Genomic DNA, 20,724 nt, shown 5'->3' on the forward strand with positions numbered 1-20,724 from the left:
TTCGAACTTCAGCTTTATTTATTTTTTGCACTAATCAAAAGTATTTAATTAATGAAAACAAGATGGCAGGTGGGGTTTTTTGTTTTTTCACGGGTTTTTTCTTTTCTTTTCTTTTCTTTTTTTGAGATGGAGTCTCACTCTGTCACCCAGCCTGGAGTGCAATGGCGCAATCTCAGCTCACTGCAACCTCCACCTCCCAGGTTCAAGCGATTCTCCTACCTCAGCCTCCCGAGCAGCTGGGACTACAGGCATGCGCAGCCACGCCCGGCTAATTTTTTTTTTTTTTGTATTTCAGTAGAGATGGGGTTTCACCATGTTGCCCAGGCCAATCTTAAACTTTTGAGCTCAGGAAATCTGCCTGCCTCAGCCTCCCAAAGCCCTAGGATTAGAGGCGTGAGGTTCCATGCCTGGCCAATGACAGGTTTTTTAAAAAGAAGAAGAAACACTTGCTGATCCGCTAGCCTCTCATTTTACGGAAGAAGCAAATGTCCACCACGGGCCACATACTGAAAGTCACATCCTGGGTAAGAACTCAGGTCTGTTAACTGCCACCTAGTGTCCTTCCCACAGTCCTAGCTTCCTCAGCAAGGGTTACTTCCCTCACTGTTTTTAGGGTGTGCCTTGGATCACTCCAACTATACCCTGATGCTGCTCAAAGGCTGGACTACACCTTCTCCTTTTGTTCTCCTCCTCCTGTGACCCACTGTGCTCAGCCCAGACTGGTCATATAATCTGAATAGACCTATAGCCTGTCAAAACCTGTGGCCTTCAGTGGCAGGCCAGGTTCCCATTAGCCACCAGAAGAGTCAGTTTCTACTAACCCTCTATTATAACTCTGATGTGTGTATAAGTTAAACATTAAAGAACTGGAGAAACTGGAGTACAAGGGCTGGAATATGAAAACAAATCCATTATGACCCCACCTGGCTTTTCTTAGACCCTAATGTCTGATTGAATAATAAAGGCATTCTCATACTACCTTGTACCAGGGCCCACTTAAGAAACTTTCCAAGACTCTAGAGAAAACTTTCCAGACTACAGACTCTAGTTAAAGAGTAGATATAGATTGAATGAAACACTCCGGCTTGTAGGTACACTCCCACAAGTAGGCATGGAGCTTAAAATGTACCTAAGCACGAGAAAAAAACTTGTAACTTGGAGTTGGTCTGGTGAGTTACTCAGGCCTTTTCCCTGTAACCGGTTGCAGAAATAAACTCCCTTCTTTCCCAGTCTGTCTGCATCTCGTTACTGGACAGTGAGAACAAGCAGCCAGACCTTTCTGTCTGGAAACACTCCAACTAGATTTGGGGTCATTTTACCTGGGATTCATTGTTTCTTCCATCATTTTTTAAAATGAAATGACATTTAGGGCCAGAAAGAACCCAAGAGACCACATCATGGACCATTCCTCTCATTTTATGAGACCACTTCTTTCTTGTTTGTTTGTTTTGGAGGTAGGGTCTCCCTCTGTCAGCAGTGGCACCACCTTGGCTCACTGCAACCTCCACCTCCCAGGCTCAAGTGATCCTCCCACCTCAACTTCCTGAGTAGCTGGGACCACAGGCATGCCCCACCACTCCTGGCTCATTTTTTTGTATTGTTGGTAGAGCCAGGGTTTTGCCATGTTGGCCAGGCTGGTCTCAAACTCCTATGCTCAAGTAATCCACTCATCTCAGCCTCCCAAAGTGCTGGGATTACAGGTATGAGCAACTGTGCCCGGCCTAGGCCACTTCTATACTGGGACATTTTGATGCAGTATAAAGAATGAAATATTAAACTCTCATCTTAAGAAAGATTTGCTCAAATTCTTGCTCAAATTAATAATGAAATACTGTCTTAATAACTGAAGGTAACAGAGTGAGAGCTGATTAAAGTATAAACTAGAGACTACTAAAAAATAAATTTGAAAAAAACACAATACCCATGGCCTGGTATGGTGCCTCACACCTGTAATCCCAGCACTTTGGGAGGCCGAGGCAAGCAGATCATCTGAGGTCATGAGTTCGAGACCATAACATGAACAACCACAATACCCTCAAGTCCTGGATAGGGTCAGGGATAAGCAGAGCAATGAGTCAAGGCTCACGGAAGTCTGTGGTTAACATGCCACGAACATGTACAGAACAGAGTTTTATATTTTGATGAAACATTTTCCTTATGCAGCTTTATAGTTTTAGATTTTAAATGTTAGGTCTTTGAATCATCTAAAATTAATTTTTGTATATGGTGTATGATACGATTATGTACATATATTTATACACACACACATACAATACAGTTGTTACAGGGCTATTTACTGAAAAGACATTCTATTTCCCATTGAGTTGATTCATGCCTTGGTTGAATGTGACATAACTATATAAGGAGGGTCTATTGCTGGGTTCTTTCTTCTGTTCCATAGATCTCTTTGTTGATACATACGTCAGTATCACACAGTCTTGGTTACTACAGCTTAACAGTTAGTCTTAGAGTTACTCAATGTAAGTTCTCCACTTTGTACTTCTCTTACAAGATTCTTTAGGATATTCTAGTCCCTTTGCATTTCCATATATGTTTTAGAAACAGCTTGACAATTTTTTTAATGGTATACAATAAAGGATACAACTCAGGGAGAACCAAAGGTATAGGGCAAGATATAAGAGTATAGAGGGAGTGGAGAGCTTTCATGCCTTCTCTAAGCACATCCCCCTCTCAGCAAGTCAATGTGTTTACCAACCCAGAATCTCCAGCTTCATTTTTTTTTCTAAGTTAACTAAGCAACATTATCAACATCACTATTCAAATGCAAAAACAAAACAAGAATGTTAAAAGCTGCCTCCAGTGGTTTTAATAGCATGCAGAAAAGCTTGTTACAATGTTATGTAGCTAACAAGCAGGCTACAAAACTATGTAAGAGCACAATTATAATTGGAGAAAATATACCCCAAAACAAAAGGAAAACACACACACGCACACGCACATATAATGAGGGTGGTTTTCTTCGAGTAGTGGTTCTACAGGTGGTTTTCTGAAGCTTCTTTTCACTATTCTGTATTTAACATTTGTTAAATCATTATATATACAATACAATGTTAAATCATTAATAATACAATGAATATGTATTATTTTGCAATGGGGAAAGATTTTTTTAAAAGAAGTACCTCAACAGTTATTTTTGAGTTTACAATAACCACTTCTTTTCTCATTCACAGATTGTTGGCTGCAATGGGTGATTCAAAACCCTGCATATCTAAGTTTAATAATTCTTACAGAGCAACACATGAACAAGTACAGAATATCCAACCTAAAGTCATATAGGTACTGACCCATAAAGGAAAAAAAATAAAATAACTAGATGTACCTAATTAGGGCTTAGTAAGTAGCTCACCGACACAGAATGTCATGCCTAACTCTCGGGGGCTAGTACAACAGTCAGTGAAAGGAGCTCCCACAGTAATTCCCAATACATGTTATCCCTTCTCATGCATTATTTAAATGCATCATACTCTACCCTCTCCACTAGATTGTGAGCTCTATGACAGCAGAGATTATGTCTGTTTAGCACAACTCTAAATGCTCAGTAAGTAAATAATTGTTAAATAAGCTCATAATATACTGCCTTAATAACTGAAGGCCACAGAGTGAGAGTTGACTAAAGTATAAACGAGACTGTTAAAAAATAAATTTAAAAAAAAATCATAATACTTATGGCCGGGCGCAGTGGCTCATGCCGGTAATCCCAGCACTTTGCGAGGCCGAGGCGGGCGGATCACGAGGTGAGTTGGACGCCAGCCTGGCCAACACGGCGAAACCCAGTCTCTATTAAAAATACAAAAATTAGTCGGGTATGGTGGCGGGTGCCTGTAATCCCAGCTATTCAGGAGACTGCAGAAGGGAGAATGGCTTGAACCTGGGAGGCGGAGGTTGCAGTGAGCTGAGATCACGCTATTGCACTCCAGCCTGGCTGACAGAATGAGACTGCGTCTCGGTCGGGGGGAGGGGCGGTGGGGCGTGGGGGGCGGTGGGGCGTGGGGGGGAGGGGCGGTGGGGAGGAGGGGCGGTGGGGCGTGGGGGGCGGTGGGGGGAAGGAATTTTAATACCCATACAGAAATTGTTAATATTTGAACATACATTTGCTTATGTTAAATCGAGGTTAGGTTTTTGGTAATATAAAATATTACCCATTTATAAAGGGCTTCAGAAAGAATAACCAGAAATGCAGTGAGTACTGTAAAGGTGATTAGGTAAATGGATAGATCTATATCAAAAACATAAATATTAATTTCAAATGAGAACTTTGTCAGAAGAACAAAGGTGGTATCAAGTGTCTTTGGGGATTCTCCATAAAATTTGCATTTTTCATTGTTTTATTATGTTAAAGTCATTCAGCAACAGTTTCTGGGCATTTTCATTAATCATAACAAGATAAATTACCGACTTGTGTTTTCTACACAAGTAGTGATACAAATTAGCTATAAAGCATGACTCATTTTTTCCGGTGTTTCTGGTATCAGTTATTATATAAACTTATTTCAATAGCAAGGAAAGATGAATTGGGTGTTTAAATAAATTATGGTTATGTATGTTTCGTATATCAATAAGGTGAAATTGAAGTAACTATATATTTCAGAGCAGTCCCTGGGAAGCTGAAGTCTATATTTTACAACTTGATATAACACAATAGTGTAAGGCTTAAGTTCATCCAATAAGTCATCCAAATATGAATCTAGATTCTTTTTTCAAGAAGAATGCATCCCTCACTCTACTGTAAAGGCAGGCAAAACTTACAACAGGATGAGGACCTCCTTTTCTTGAAAATGTCGGATAGGTGGGGGAAATGACTTTTCTTTTCTTCTTCTTTTTTTTTTTTTTTTTTGAGATGGAGTCTCGCTCTGCCGCCCAGGCTGGAGTGCAGTGGCGCGATCTCGGCTCACTGCAAGCTCCGCCTCCCGGGTTCACGCCATTCTCCTGCCTCTGCCTCCCAAGCAGCTGGGAATACAGGCGCCCGCCACCATGCCCAGCTAAGTTTTTTGTATTTTTAGTAGAGACGGGGTTTCACCATGTTAGCCAGGATGGTCTCGATCTCCTGACCTCGTGATCCGCCCGCTTCGGCCTCCCAAAGTGCTGGTATTACAGGCGTGAACCACTGCGCCCGGCCGGAAATGACTTTTCAATAGTGACTACTGTTAGTGCCAATGGTATCTGAAAATCATTGCTGAGCTATGCAGAAGACTAAGAATTTTCCTCAAGTGTCATCAAAGCTATTGATTTCCTGTTATCAGGGTTTCGACTTGGGAGTTGCCATCTCTCTTAGCTCTTCTCTCATTACTTTCCCAGAATAATCCCGTCCAGCCTTATATCCATGAATGACTTGCAAACCTCCAGACTTCACTGCTCCCTTCTCCTCTAGACTCACATATCCAGTTGGTTTGTGGACATCTTCCCCGGATACACAACAGGTTTTCTTTCTTTACACCTAACATCCTGAGTTAATTTCCAATTTAGGATCTTTGCACCAGCTGTTCCATCTGCCTGGAATGCTCCTTATTTTTTCATTTCTATCTTACCCATATGCCACCTTCTCTGAGAGGTCTTCCAGACTACCCATTGTAGAGAGAACCCACCCTCTCTGCCATACTTAATCGTTTTACCCTGCTTTAACTTATAACACTTATTATGTGAAATAAAATATTTATTTATTTATGTGCTATTTCCTGTACCCCCTTCAGTAAAATAACAGCTGCTTAAAGGCCACTGAGTCGGTATATTCTAATTTACCAGTGGCCCCATCATGTTAGTTATTTCATATTTTGGGTATCATCACTGTCTTGGATAAGACCTATTCTCCTACATTACAAGTAAATTCAGTTCTGCCCTCACGGTATAATTATAAAGGGGAAATAACTAGAGATCTATTGACCTACCCCTTACTTATTCACCTTGATGTTCCTCCTCCTCCTCCTCCTCCTCACTTCACAACTCTCATACACAATCCCCTGAACACCACAGGAAGTAGGGTTCAGTCTCTTTCAACCTCAGTTTCAGAAATGTAGTATAATTTATAACAAAGACATATTGAGACAAAAACACCACAGGCAACAAGAGCCCCATGGAGTGAAATGCTGAATGTGTCATGTACCCTCCTGCTCCACCTCTAAGTCTAAAAGGCAATAAAGTCACTCTTGGTGCATGCTGACATTTGCAGAGTAAATGCTGTAGGAAAACTCATAAATGTATGTTCCAATATGAACTCTTAAAATGGCTTCCCAAATACATTTAACAAGGGTAGTGTGCCTCAACTAGAAAATAGTGAGGAAGTCTATAAATAAAATGTCTTAAGAAAATATATTTTGCTTAGTTATGTTAGGAACAGCTTTTCATAAAAAGTAAAATTGTTACATACATTTAGTAGCAGGGAAGCAGTCTCAGACTGTTATAAAGTAGAGGCTTTAAAACAGAAATAATTTTGTGCCAATTGTGTAAGTGGACACAAATTTATTTAGTTTGAATGCCAAATAATATTAAATATTAATAATATATCTAGCCTGGAAAGATTTTAGTTTTCACGTGGTTAAAGAGCCATATAAATAATCAGAATATCTAAAATAATCCCAATGCCTACCAATTCTTTATTAGTCATTTCCCTTAGGATTCACTTTTAATGAAGCCTGGCTAGACAGCTGTATCACAACTGAAAAAAGTGCTTTTCTCTTTATGTTACCCTAGAAACTGCCAACAAACCTGATTAGAAAACCAGCCCACTCTAGTTCAACTTTTTATTCTTTTTGAAATAACCTTTTTCGTTGGCTTCTTACTTGTTTATAGAGACTTTGCACAGACGGAAGTTAATAAATAAGAAATAAATATAGCTTTTAAATGTGTAAAATGCTGCTGGATTTATACAGACAGATTTCTAGGACTTGTGGCTTACCTACAAATAGTAACCTGGTTTCTCAGCTCTCTCTCTCTACAATTGTGCTCAATTCTTCTGACAGCAGCGCTAACTTGGAAGACTGCAGTTCCGAGACAAAGCTGATGTTTATAGAACTCTGCTAGTCACAGTTGCTTAAACCACACCTGCACCAGAAAATGCACCTGGCAGTTATTTCACTTTCGTCTGTCCTCAAGGCCTATGTCAGCATAACAGTGAGGGAGAAGGAGACGACTTGGCCGCATAGTATTGCAGCTATCACTGGTTTACTTATCGCTTTGCACAGTCTACCTGTGGGTGTGGATATGTGAGTCCATGAGTAAATCTTGCTTTTTCCACTCCTTTGCAGCTCAAAGTTCTAATTGATTTCAAAGACAGGGTTCCTCGCTTAGTCTCTCAATGAAGCTTTCCCCAAAGAGCTCTGGCCATTATTTAGAAATTGCTACAACACTATATATCTTAAGTGAAAAGACCTTGGCACCCTTCCCATGGAATCATCATTGATTATGTTATCTAAACCTTTCTTCTCCTTTCTTCTCTTTGTTTCAGTTTTATCCATCCTCTATACAAATCAAAAATATTTCTCATATGTATACAAAATAAACTGAATTATTTGGGAGACAATGGAATTTCTGCATTGTTACATTAAAATCAAAGATGATTCGTTTCTTTAACTCAAGTAATTAATGATTTTATCGAATCATTTTCTCTGTGTGTGATACATCCACACACACACTTAGGATTTTAAGCTCCTGCCCCACTTTTTGGTGAATCGTATTTTGGATCCACTTCAAATTTCTGTGGAATCACATTTTGGATCTAGTGACCTTGGAGAGATTTAACACTCTTCTTTTCCTCTAAATGACTTATTCCAATTCTTCCACATACAAGATTTAACAGGCTAAATGGGAGTGAAGTCACTCCGTAAACAAAATATAGAATTTCAGAAAGTTTGAAGACCTTATGTTAATAACAGAGCTATGAGTATGGCTTTGAGTATGAACCAAAAGTGACAGATTTCTCAGATAATATATTGAGATATCAGTGGACATGAATTGGCCTAGTATCATACAAATAAGTGCTTCTGCAATAAAGCACTTTCTATATTTCTTTCAATGTATATGGACTGATGTTTTTGTCTGACATTAACAGACATAGAAATTGTAGCCATATGCTGTAATTTTCAATTATACGTATAAGTGATCTCCTAGTTAGTTCTTTCGACATTTGAAAATCCTGAACTTTTCTGCATGAGAGATTGACACTCAAAACAACTTTAATAATTCCAGTGTTTAATCTATCATTTACTAAGTCATTACTAAATCTATCATTACATTTCATTTTACTGTACATGGGGCTGCCAGCATGTCAATATGCAGTTTTAATAATATCATTGTATTTCTTTTTACCATGTATTTGCACACTTATTTGAATATTTTATTGCAATTTGAACTTATAATACATTTTGAAAACTGGAAAAATGAAAATTCTGAAGTTAGTGGCAGGATGTTTATAATTTGAATTAAAGCAAAGATGAACTTCACTGTACATGCCAAAAGAAGTGACTCTTTGGTCCTGATCAGATGACCATTGCACATATGTTCCAATGTGAAGAAAAGGAACAACTTTTTAAAAGTATAAAATATTAGAAACATATTGTTGAATATTGTGCTTACAATGTTTAAAGAGTAATTGTCAATTTTATTTATATTTTAGCTACTAGAAAATAAAATTTGCCTTGCATTAGAAAATAAAATTTGACTTTCATACCTAGGCATACGTTGAAGATAATACAGGTTGGGTTCCAGACACCACAATAAAGTGAGTATTGCAATAAAACGAGTTACACAAATTTTTTTTGGTTTCCCAGTGCATATATAAGTTATCTTTACATTATACTGTGGCCTATTAAGTGTGCAATAGCATTATGTCTAAAACACCAATGAACAACCTTAGTCAAAAGATACCTATCGCAAAAAAAAAGGCTATCACCTGAGCCTTCAGCAAGTTGTAATCTTTTTGCCAGTGGAGGGGCTTGGCTTGATGTTGATGACTGCTGAATGATCAGGGTGGTGGTTGCTGAAGGGTGGGGTGGTTATAGCAATTTCTTAAAATAAGACAATAACGAAGTTTGTCAGAAAGATTGACTCTTCCTTGCACAAACGATTTCTCTGTAGCATGCAATGTTGTTTAACAGCATTTTACATACGGTAAAACTTCTTTCAAAACTAGAGTCAATCTTCGCAAGCCCTGCCGCTGCTTTACCAACTAAGTTTTTATAATATTCTAAATCCTTTGTTGTCATTTTAACAATGTTCACAGCACCTTCACCAAGAGAGTAGATTCCATCTCAAGAATCCACTTTCTTTGTTCATCTATGAGAAACAATGCCACATCCATTAAAGTGCTATCATGACACTGAAGAAACTAAGCCACACCATCAGCCTCCTCTTCTAATTCTATTAATAGTTCCCTTGCTATTTCCATCATATCTGCAATTACGTCCTCCACAAGTCTTGAACCTTTCCGAGACATCTACAAGAGTCAGAAGCAACTTCTTTCAAGCTGCTATTAATGTTGATATTTTGACCTCCTCCCATGGATCATAAATGTTCTTAACGGCATGTAGAATGGGGAATTCTTTCCAGATTTTCTATTTATTTTGCTCAGATTCATTAGAGGAATCACTTATCTGTGGCAGCTACAGCCTTATGAAATGTCTTTTTAAATAAAACTTAAAAGTCAAAGTCACTTCTTGATCCATGTGCTACAGAACAAATGTTGTGTTAGAAGGCATGAAAACAACATTAATCTCCATCAGATCTCTTAGGTGACCAGGTGCACTGTCTATAAGCAGTAATATTTTGAAAGGAATCTTTTTTTTCTGAGTAGGTCTCAACAGTAGGCTTAAAAAGTCAGTAGACCTTGCTGTAAACAGATGTGCTCTCATCTGAGCTTTGTTGTTCCATTTATAGAGCACAGGCAGACTAGATTTAGAATAATTTTTAAAGACCTTAGGCATTCTGGGATGGTAAATGAGCACTGGCTTCAACTTAAAAGTCACCAGCTGCATTAACCACTAAAAAGACAGTCAGTCTATCCTTTGAAATCAGGCATTCTCTAGCTCTGAAAAACCAGATGACATCTTCTTCCACTAGAAGGCTGTTTCGCCTACATTAAAAATGTGTTGTTTAGTGTCACCTTGTTCATCAATTATCTTAGCTAGATTTTCTGGATAACTTGCTTCAGCTTCTCCATCAGCACTTGCTGCTTCACTTTGCACATTTACATTTTGGAGACAGCTTCTTTCCTTAAACCTCAGGAACCAACCTCTGCTAGTTTCATACCTTTCTCCTGCAGCTTCCTCATCTCTCTCAGCCTTCACAGAATTGAAGAGAGTTAAGGTCTTGCTCTGGATTAGACTTCGACCGAGAATGTTGTGGCTGGATTGATCTATCCAGGGGTGTCTAATCTTTTGGCTTCCCTGGGCCATACTGAAAGATGCATTGTCTTGGGCTACCCATAAAATACACTAACAACAATAGCCAACGAGCTAAAAAGAAAACAAAACAAAAAATTGCAATAAAAATCGCATAATCTTTTAAGAAAGTTTACATTCAAAACGTCCTAGACTGCATACGGCCTGCAGGCCACAGATTGAACAGCCTTGAACTCTAGACCAATATGACTTTCTCCCTATCAGCAATAATGCTATTTTACTCACTCATCATCTGTGTGTTTACTGCAGTAGCACTTTTAATTTCCTTCAACAACTTCTCCCTTGCTTTCACAATTTGGATAATTGTCTAGTACAAGAGGTCTAGCTTTTAGCCTATCTCAGCTTTCAACATGACTTCCTCACTGGGCTTAATCATTTCTAGCTTTTGATTTAAAAAGAGGGCATGCAACTCTTCCATTCTCTTGAACATTTAAAGGCCCTGGTAGAGTTATTAAGTGGCCTAATTTCAATATTGTGCCCAAGCAGAGGGAAAGACATAGGGGAACGGCTGGTTGGTGAAGCAGTCAGAACACACACAACGTTTATAGACTAAGTTCACTGTCATATGTGCACATGATTTGCAGCACCCCCAGAAAATTACAAGAGTAGCATCAGAGATCAATGATCACCAAAAAAGATATTATAAAAATGAAGGAGTTTGAAATACTGTGAGAATTACCAAAATGTGACACAGAGACACAAAGTGAGCATGTGCTGTTGGAAAAATGGTACTGACAGACTTGCTTGAGGCAGTGTTGCCAGAAACCATCAATTAGTAAAAACACAATTGCTGCAAAGTCCAATAAAGCAAAGCGCAATAAAACGAGATATGCTTCTAATTTTAATTGTACAGATTTTTAGAATACCAAAGTAGAGAACTGTGCTGATAAAGATGACTGACAGAAATAAAGAACTGTAAATAGGCCAGGCACGGTGGTTCACGCCTGTAATCCCAGCACTTTGGGAGGCTGAGGCAGGTGGATCACAAGGTCAGGAGTTTGAGACCAGCCAGGCCAACATAGTGAAACCCCATCTCTACTAAAAACACAAAAATTAGCTAAGCATGGTAGCACATGACTGTAGTCCCAGCTACTTGGGAGGTTGAGGCAGGAGAATCGCTTGAACCCGGGAGGCGGAGGTTGTGGTGGGCCAAGATTGCACCACTGCACTCCAGCCTGGGCAACAGAGCGAGACTCCATCTCAAAAAAACAAAACAAAATGTAAATAAATTGGTAGTTCAACAGATGGCGAAATGGACAAATAAACAGAAGTATGAAATGGGAGATAAGAAAGAAGAAAGATGAACAGGTAAAAAAGTAAATCAGAAGGAATGAGAAGGGATAGATAAAAAGAGAAGGGAGGTGAAGAGAAAAACATAACGGGAAGGAAGAGAAGCGAAGCATAAAAGAAAAAAGAAGGAAGAGAAGGGACAAAAGGAGGGTAGAAAGGATGAGATGTGACAAAAAAGATGAAAAGGCCAATAAAGATGAAAATGGAAAGGAAGAGTTGAAACTAAAAAAAGAATTATGGGAGAACACTGTAAACAGTTACTTACTCTAAAAACATCTTAGCTATATTGCACTTATCTTTAACAAATAACTCAGAAGTTATATTTGAAAAAATACAGCACTTTTTTTTTTATTTTTTTTTGAGACGGAGTCTCACTCTGTCAGTCAGGCTGAAGTGCAGTGGTGTGACCTCGGCTCACTGCAAGCTCTGCCTCCCAGGTTCAAGCAATACTCTGCCTCAGCCTCCCAAGTAGCTGGGACTGCAGGCGCCCACCACCACACCTGGCTAATTTTTGTATTTTTAGTAGAGATGCGGTTTCACCATCTTGGCCAGGCTGGTCTTGAACCCCCGACCTTGTGATCCACCCGCCTCGGCCTCCCAAAGTGCTCGGATTACAGGTGTGAGCCACCACATCTGGCCGTTAAAATATAGTACTTTTAAAACATCTGTTGAGACCAGGCGTGGTGGTTCACGCCTGTTATCCCAGCACTTTGGGAGGCCGAGGCAGAGAGATCACGAGGTCAGAAGATCGAGACCATCCCGGCTAACACAGTGAAACCTTGTCTCTACTAAAAATAAAAAAAAAAAAATTAGCCAGGTGTGGTGGCGGCCCCTTGTAGTCCCAGCTACTTGGGTGGCTGAGGCAGGAGAATGGCATGAACCTGGGAGGCGGAGCTTGCAGTGAGTGGAGATTGTGCCACTGCACCCCAACCTGGGTGACAGAACGAGACACTGTCTCAGGAATAATAATAATAAAAAAAAATCTGCTGAATGAGTCTTATGAGACTAGGTTATTTGGAGGAACATGCTGTTAAGAATTAAAGCCATAATTGCTAGTATGTATATATAAATGACAGCCCAAACATCTCATGTCGATTGATTCTATTACCACCATTGAGATGGAAGATGTCACTCTTTAGTACTTTGAAAACTGCCTTTTATTTCCCAAGTAGTAATGTTTATGCAATCAAAGAAGGAACGTGATGTTAAATAAAGAACGAAAACCCTTTGAAATGAAAATTTGGCCAAGTAGTGGAAATAATAAGCTTCACAGTGATATTGTGAAGAAACCTTAGTTAACATTATTTTATGATATTTTCAATAAGAAGTGATCACAGAGAATTTCAGAGCACTGTGGGTGGGACACAGGAGTGGCCACATAGTCTAAACGTTTCACAATACCAGTGAAAAACCTGCAAGCCTAAAGAATGTTAATACTTTGTCAAAAAACATGACAATCCCAGGGCTGCTAATGTTCAATTTCACAAATGAATTAATGAACACGAACAATGTCTGCTGTGATGTTCAGAGAATAGGAAGGAACTACAAAAATCAGTGGACTTGATCCATTTATTTATTTGTATACTTGTAATCATCATTAGGTCCCTAAACTGCAAGATTCCTAAGATCCAGGAATATATTTTCACTTTCCTATCCCTGGAGAGGAATATATTGCTTGGCAGATAATGGTCAATAAATATGTTTAATCAAAGAGATAGTGTAAAAGAGCACAAAGTTAGAGCCATTAGATAATTATCATCACTGCATAACTTCTCTATAAACTCTTTAACATAGGCCCCTGCCAGTGACCTGGAGATTACACCTGACCCTATGTCAGTATGCAAGAGAGGCTGACTATGACTACTTTAAGTTCCCCACGGACCAGTAATCTACAAATTATTTAAGACACAGCTCAAAAGATAAATGTCCTGTGCCCTTAGGGGACATCTTACCCCACTCCTAAGGACAGTGTAAAAATAAAACAAAAGACAAACTGGGTAGTAATTAGATGTCCCCAGAGGAAAAGTTTCCCACCATTCATGATCATGTGATTCCAGGACTTCCCAACACAGACAGCAAGCCCAGTGAATATCCCTCATATTTGGATCATCTCTCCACCCAGGCTCACCTTCCTTACAGCATCACAGCCCCCGAAAACATCCTTTGCCCCTCCATTCCCCACTCCTATCTTCTGTACATGTTAGCCCCCTGCCTCCTTAGTGCACCCTCCTCCCCAGCATACAGCCCACTTGCCCCCCACTCCACCTCACCTCCACGTATATCCTTTCCACTGGAGCCTACCATTCCCCCAGCTCTTGTCTTCCCACAGCACTCCACCTCCCAATCCCCTTGGGAAGCCTGCTCTACCCTTAGGGACCAGGATAATTCTAGACAGTGCCCATACCCATTGGCACACCTCAGTGGGAAAGAAGCTCCCACTGAAGGCTCTGACACATTTTCTCAGAGAAATGTTGTTGGCTTTAATTCTTGATGGAGTTTAAGTGCTATTTGTACAAATTTTTTTCTGCGGCATCCTTAAAGCTGGGCTGTGAATAACCGTCATTTAGAACTCTTGTTTCCACAGGGGAGTGGAGGTATTCTGATGTTCAAATGATAAATTCAACAACAAAATTCTAAAATACATTCCATTTCCAGGTCAGAAATTAAAGGAACAAAAGCCATTTCAAAAAGAACAAAACATTGTGTTTAAAAAGCTGAATTGTGAAACATCCACGGGACATTCACATTTTGCAACTTATAAAGGGACAGATGTGCAACTTACCTAACTAGCTAAACAAGGATAACTTGAAATTTTACCAATAATTAATTAAACTAAGCTAAGTGGCCTCTTTTCAAAAGGTCTCATCCAACTAGATTTATGTATTGGAAGAGTCCTGCTTTGATGGGATCACAGTTTTTTACCCCAAGATTCTGGACACTTAAAAGTATAATAACATTACATTTTGGCAACTCAGTATTGTATAATGTAATTAAATGGGAAACAAGTAGGTGAGTTGCTGCAAGGTGAGTCATGGTCAAGAAAATACTCAGTGAATGAACCTCCACCTTAAACTATAAAGAACGGTGGACGCTAGAGGGAATAAAATAGAAAGATTAATAAAATTAATTAATTCATCCCAAAAAAGTTTAGCCAGTTAGCGTCATAAACTCAAGGGCATAAACGTAAAAGACATCACTGAGTCAGCGCCAGAGGTGTGGTTTGTCTGCATCTACACAATCTCTTTCAGCAACTGTTCAATTGGTAATGCTTCCCACAATAAATTCTCAGCATCTGCGGTCTAGAGCCTGCCAGCTTTAAAGGCAGGATCCACCCAGCCCCTTAGGCAGGCTCTAGAGGGTGTAGCCAGCACCCTAAATAGGTGTATACCCCACCACGTGTGCCTGAGCCCCAAAGGCAAGGGGGTGGAATTTGCAATTGGAAGGTGTGGGGAGTTCTACTTTTCTGGGAACTATAGGAAGACAGAAAGAAACAAACGCAACAAAGACCGGCACTCCCAACCTTCCATCGTTCTATTTCATATTATTCTCATTCGTCAATCATTTTGAAGCCTCCCTCCGCCACCACCCCCCCCCCCAAAAAAAAACCCAGCTTTCTCTTCTAAGTCCCTTTCATCACTGTCTCTTTTCCTGATGCCAGTCAGCAATGATTCAGCCTCTGTCATGGATTTCCTCCGGGCTCTTGCACTTGTTAGGATGAGAAAGGGAAAGAAGGGAGGTGCCTGCCAGTAACCTGGCAAGATGTTTGTAAATGGGAATTTGGACATAAGGTGTTGGGCATTAAATTCTCGCCTCAACTGCTTGCCACCCGCACACCTTCTTCTTAAGTGTTCTGGCCGCCTGAGCTCTCATTTCCACGTCTAGGTCAGAGAGACCCTATAACCTCACCACTCCAAGCATAGACAACGTGCTAACTTGTGTTCCCATAACCTCCCAGCCTCCTCCTCTAAAGCACTGTTGTCTCTTGACATACCTATGACCCCTGCAATGAACACAGGCACATTCCCTGCCTCTTCACTCACCTTATGCAGGCAAGACCCCCCACATATCACACAGAATAGGCCAAAAGTCTCCAAGTCCCGTTCCAGGAGCAACCTGCTCTAGGCATACTCTCCTCCTCTAGATCACTCACCACGATTTAGAGCAGTGGTTCTCAAACTTTGGTACGTACAGACTTTCTCCTGGAGAGCTGCTAGGGCACACAGACCTAGACTCAGGCCGACCCAAGTTTGAAAAACACAGGTCGCTACCAGTCTGCACTCAGAAACGGGATCCTGTACAATTAAGAGGTTGTGTGAAAAAAACTGTCTTTTCAAGTTCTGCTCCTCACTACGGATCTAAAGAACACCCACGCCCCTCAGCGACCTAAGGTCTCCCACCTTTTCCCGGAACCCTCCACCCCCACGTCCTCCGCTTCCACCCTGGATTTCCTCCCACGAGACTCTTCCCAGCGGTCTCTCCTCCCGCTTCCTCTCCCGGGGTCCTCGGCGCACTCCTACACTGGGAAAGAGGAAACAAATCCAGCGTCCACGAGCGGCGGCGCCCGTCCTTTGGGGACCCAAACCGACTCCGCCCGAGACAACTTTTCAAAGTTCTCAACTCACTCGCACCCACACGACAATGAAAGAAACGTAGAAAAGACTAAAGCAACTGAGCTCTGCACCCTGGGGAACTTCCAATCCCGCGCGCGCTCCCAAGGGGGAGGCCCTTATCCCTCCCGTCAGCCGCGCCGGCCAAGGGCGGGTGAAGCCCTGGGCCCCCCCCGCCCAGCACCCCAAGCACCTCAACCCTGCGCCTGCTGGGGTCCCGCCCGCCGTGGTCCGGGGCAGGGGAGCCCGAGCCCCACTTACGGCCAGGAGCGCCCTAAGCCGCGCGCAACCGCGCCCGCCACACCGCGCCCGCTGCCGAAGGTTTGCCTCCCAGGAAGCAGCGAGCGCCCGGGCGAGGGCGGGGAGGGGAGGGGAGTTACCTGCCCAGCGTCAAGTCGGCGGCGGGAGGCTGATTCCGGCTCGAACCGCGCCTCCCCGAGACCGAGGTGCAGCGCTAGAGGGGGCGGGAGTGGAGACGGGTTACAACAAGTCTCTAGTCGTGGCACGCCAAACCCCAAACAGCCAGAAAGCGCTCGGAACCTGTCTGAACTCAACCACCCAACCCTCTCCCGGCGGAGTATGAAAAAGCCTTTCTTTCCTGCCCGCCCTCGGGGCTACGGGGCAATTACAAGTCCCGACACCCTGCTCCTGGGCTGGGGCAAGGAGCGATCCCGGAGGACAGCGACGCTCACCTGGGAAGAAGGCGGATCTAGGCCGAGCGGGGCCGTGGTCCCGGCCTCGCTTCTCCCTGGGCTCATGAATGCCTGGAGGACAGGCCTGGGGACGGCGGGGTGAGAGCAAGGGTTGTAGCACCCTCGAGAGTGTGGGGCGGATTCATCCATAGTAGGTAATTCCACTGGGCATCCCGCAGTGCAGACTCCTTCTCAACGCCTAAGAGAGTTTTTAGGCTTGGAGACGACGTGAGGAGTGGAAAAGTACAAGAAAAAGTGCTTGTGCATTTACCTTTTTTATGTAAAAGAATTTTTTTTTTTTTTTGAGACGGAGTCTTGCTCTGTCGCCCAGGCTAGAGTGCAGTGGCGCGATCTCGGCTCACTGCAAGCTCCGCCTCCTGGGTTCACGTCATTCTCCTGCCTCAGCCTCCGAAGTAGCTGGGACTACAGGTGCCCGCCACCACGCCCGGCTAATTTTTTTTGTATTTTTTAGTGGAGACGGGGGTTTCACCATGTTAGCCAGGATGGTCTTGATCTACTGACCTCGTGATCGACCCCCCTCAGCCTCCCAAAGTGCTGGGATTACAGGCGTGAGCCCCCGCGCCCCGTCACAATTTCAAATATCATCAAAGATTTTGGTACTGACTCTCAACTGTCCTAGTTACAGATTTGGGATGAAAGGATATTGTTTAAAATAGGGAGATGTGCGTCAAAAGCAGGTCACTCTAGGTGGGATACTGCGGAGCAATGTTACGGAAGTAGAGACAGTATAATTTAGTTTTAACATGAAATACAGTAAATAATAAAATTTATTTTTTCATTTCCTTGCCTACACCTCAGTAAATCTGTCATGAGTATTTACAATAACTTGTGTAATCACGTAGACTTCAAGATATAGTCATTTGCAGCAAATGTTTAAAATGCAGCCTAGTATTGTAAGAATGGAATTTAGGGTAATAATAGGCATATTTTAAGCTTCTGGCATAATATATAAATTATCATAAAATTGAATTGACCCTTAAAAATGACTTTCATGGCTATTTTGCCCGTAATTAAACAGTTTAGGAAAATGCTAAACCATTAAGGTTTGGATTAATCCCTAACTGATGTGCTGATTTAAACTGAAGAATGAAATTCGCATTAGTCTGGATACTGAAACATCAGAGCAAAGGGCAAAGTCAGGAAAGTAAAAGCAAATTCCAGGATATTACAAAGCTAATCTTCCAAATCTTGGTGTCTGATTTGTAGTTTCTTTTCTTCAAAAGCATGTAGAGAATTGTCTTGTTTTATGTATTTATTTTTTTCCTTCTGTTCCTAATTTTCACATCTCACTTGTTAGTATTTTTTTCAGTTCTCTTCCTCATTTTTGGCATGCAATCCATTGACTAAATTAATATTCTGTATGTGGTACTTAATATACTGGCATGTTTCTACAACCTTTGAGAATAATTCTGGATATTTCTTAAAGGTGCAATACTTATGAATATTTTGAGACTACACTTATCCTATTTTTAAAAATATCAAGAATATTTACAGTAAAATGAGGCCCACAGGAAGTCTAATTTTATTAAGATATGCTTTCATGCTAAGTCAAGTGAAATCACAAAGAAAGAAGGATATCTACTAGAGTGTTCATTATTAAAAGCAAATAAAAGATCAGAAAATAGAAGTGGAGAGAGAGAATCCATTAAAGGTATTATGCTATGTAAGACCTTTCCATCCTTAATGGGATGGAAAGATACATAGGAGCCTAGAAGGTAGGTGAGGAATGTGGACAGAATTTCATAGAACTATTAGAATTTGAATTGGGTCCTGACTGATGAGCAAACTTCTCAGGAGAATGAAATTGGCATGTGATTAGATGCTGAAAGAGCAGAGTAAAGGCTAGAGGATGAAAGTTAAAGCAAGTTCCAGAACTCACAAATCAACTACCTGATTTGGCCATGGGCACCACATGGTTTTGGTGGAAGATATGTTTAGAAATAAAGTTTGGAGGCCGGGCGCAGTGGCTCAAGCCTGTAATCCCAGCACTTTGGGAGGCCGAGACGGGCGGATCACGAGGTCAGAAGATCGAGACCATCCTGGCTAACACGGTGAAACCCCGTCTCTACTAAAAAATACAAAAAAACTAGCCAGGCGAGGTGGTGGGCACCTGTTAGTCTCAGCTACTCGGGAGGCTGAGGCAGGAGAATGGCGTAAACCCAGGAGGCGGAGCTTGCAGTGAGCTGAGATCGTGCCACTGCACTCCAGCCCGGGCGGCAGAGCGAGACTCGGTCTCAAAAAAATAAATAAATAAAATAAAGTTTGGAGTAATTTTCTCACAGAATGAGGTCAAAATTATTTACAATCTAAGATTGTTGTGAGAATTATAAATTAGATATGGTATGTGAAAAACATTCCAGCTCTTGATCTGCGGTAAGCACGTAAGTGGCCATTACTATTAATTATACTGGGAATCAGATTGGGAAGAACTCTGATTGCAATTTGAAAAATATGGACTTGTGTCTCTTGCTGGTGATGTGTTGACTAATCTAACAGTTGGTGCCTTTGGTATAAATTCTAGGGAGTCAGGAAGAGTAGTTATGCCTAACTGTAGTGTGAATAGTATGACAAGGGGAGAAATAGTGAAAATGAAAAGGAGGAAACCAATTTGACAGCCAATGAGATTGAAAATCATATGATTTGCGTCAGATAGATTGGATGTAGAATTTAAAGTGAAAGAAATAAATAGGTTTTCTTTTCTTTCTTTCTTTTTTTGAGACAGGATCTTGCTCTGCCCCCTAGGCTGGAGTGTAGTGTCTCAACTCACTGCAACATCCAACTTTTCAGTTCAAGCAGCTCTCCCACCTCAGCCTCCCTAGTAGCTGGGATTACAGGTGCACACCACCAAACCCAGCTAATTTTTGTATTTTTTTGTAGAGACAGGGTTTCACCGTGTTGCCCAAGTTATAACTGTGTTTTCAAGCTGCCAAAAGTCATCAATAGAGGGGAAGAAAGAAAGAAAATGGCCACGTATGTGAAAAGTAGGAAGAGGCAGGAGCAGAATCATATGAAAGGTTATTTTCAGGTTGTTGGGAATCTTTCTGTAGCTATAGGTACTCAGGTAATTGTGTTGGAAAGGAAATAGCAGAGAATAGAAAATAATGAGTAATGAACAAGGTCCAGATGATATGGGAAGGGAGATACAAAACCTCAGTCACTCCATATGAAAAGTATGCCTAATAAATTCTCTATTATTTTTTAAATGGATAGGTTATATTTAAGACAGAAACTAAAATTAGACTTTTACAGTTAATTCTTTAAAAGTAGCTAACAGGATGGATGGGAAGATTACACTAACAGTGGCTCACACCTGTAATCCCAGCACTTTGAGAGGCCTTGGCAGGCAGATCACGAGGTCAAGGTGATCAAGACCATCCTGGCCAACATGTGAAACCCCGTCTCTACTAAAAATACAAAAATTAGCTGAGTATGGTGGTCCACACCTGTAATCCCAGCTACTTGGGAGGCTGAGGCAGGAGAATTGCTTGAACCCGGGAGGCGGAGATTGCAGTGAGCCCAGATTGTGCCACTGCACTCCAGCCTAGAGACAGAGCGAGATTCTGTCTCAAAAAAAAGGCTCTTAAAACAATATCTGTTCAAAAAACTACAATCTTCATTGCATCTTTCCACAATATTTAATCTAAATATTTATTAAATAATTATAAAAATATTTCCATTCTACAATATTTAAAGTCCAGACAAATC

The 20,724-nt window shown here is 41.3% G+C and overlaps 1 protein-coding gene across 3 annotated transcripts in view; it reads right to left on the reverse strand.

The window, feature by feature from the left end:
* The window catches only part of FAM83B (family with sequence similarity 83 member B), a 99,216-nt gene extending 81,999 nt beyond the window's left edge, over positions 1-17,217 (reverse strand). Inside the window, exon 1 of one of the 3 annotated variants that reach the window (XM_045391072.2) lies at positions 16,999-17,217. The gene's annotated coding sequence lies outside the window, so the exon portion shown is untranslated. Of the gene's footprint in view, positions 1-16,567; positions 16,621-16,686; positions 16,724-16,998 lie in introns of those variants that run through there. The other 2 variants (XM_045391073.3, XM_005552702.4) reach the window with 2 other exon arrangements.
* Between the last annotated feature and the right edge of the window lie 3,507 nt (positions 17,218-20,724).

The sequence above is a fragment of the Macaca fascicularis genome, chromosome 4 (genome assembly GCF_037993035.2).
Source record: "Macaca fascicularis isolate 582-1 chromosome 4, T2T-MFA8v1.1".
Taxonomy (NCBI): domain Eukaryota; kingdom Metazoa; phylum Chordata; class Mammalia; order Primates; family Cercopithecidae; genus Macaca; species Macaca fascicularis.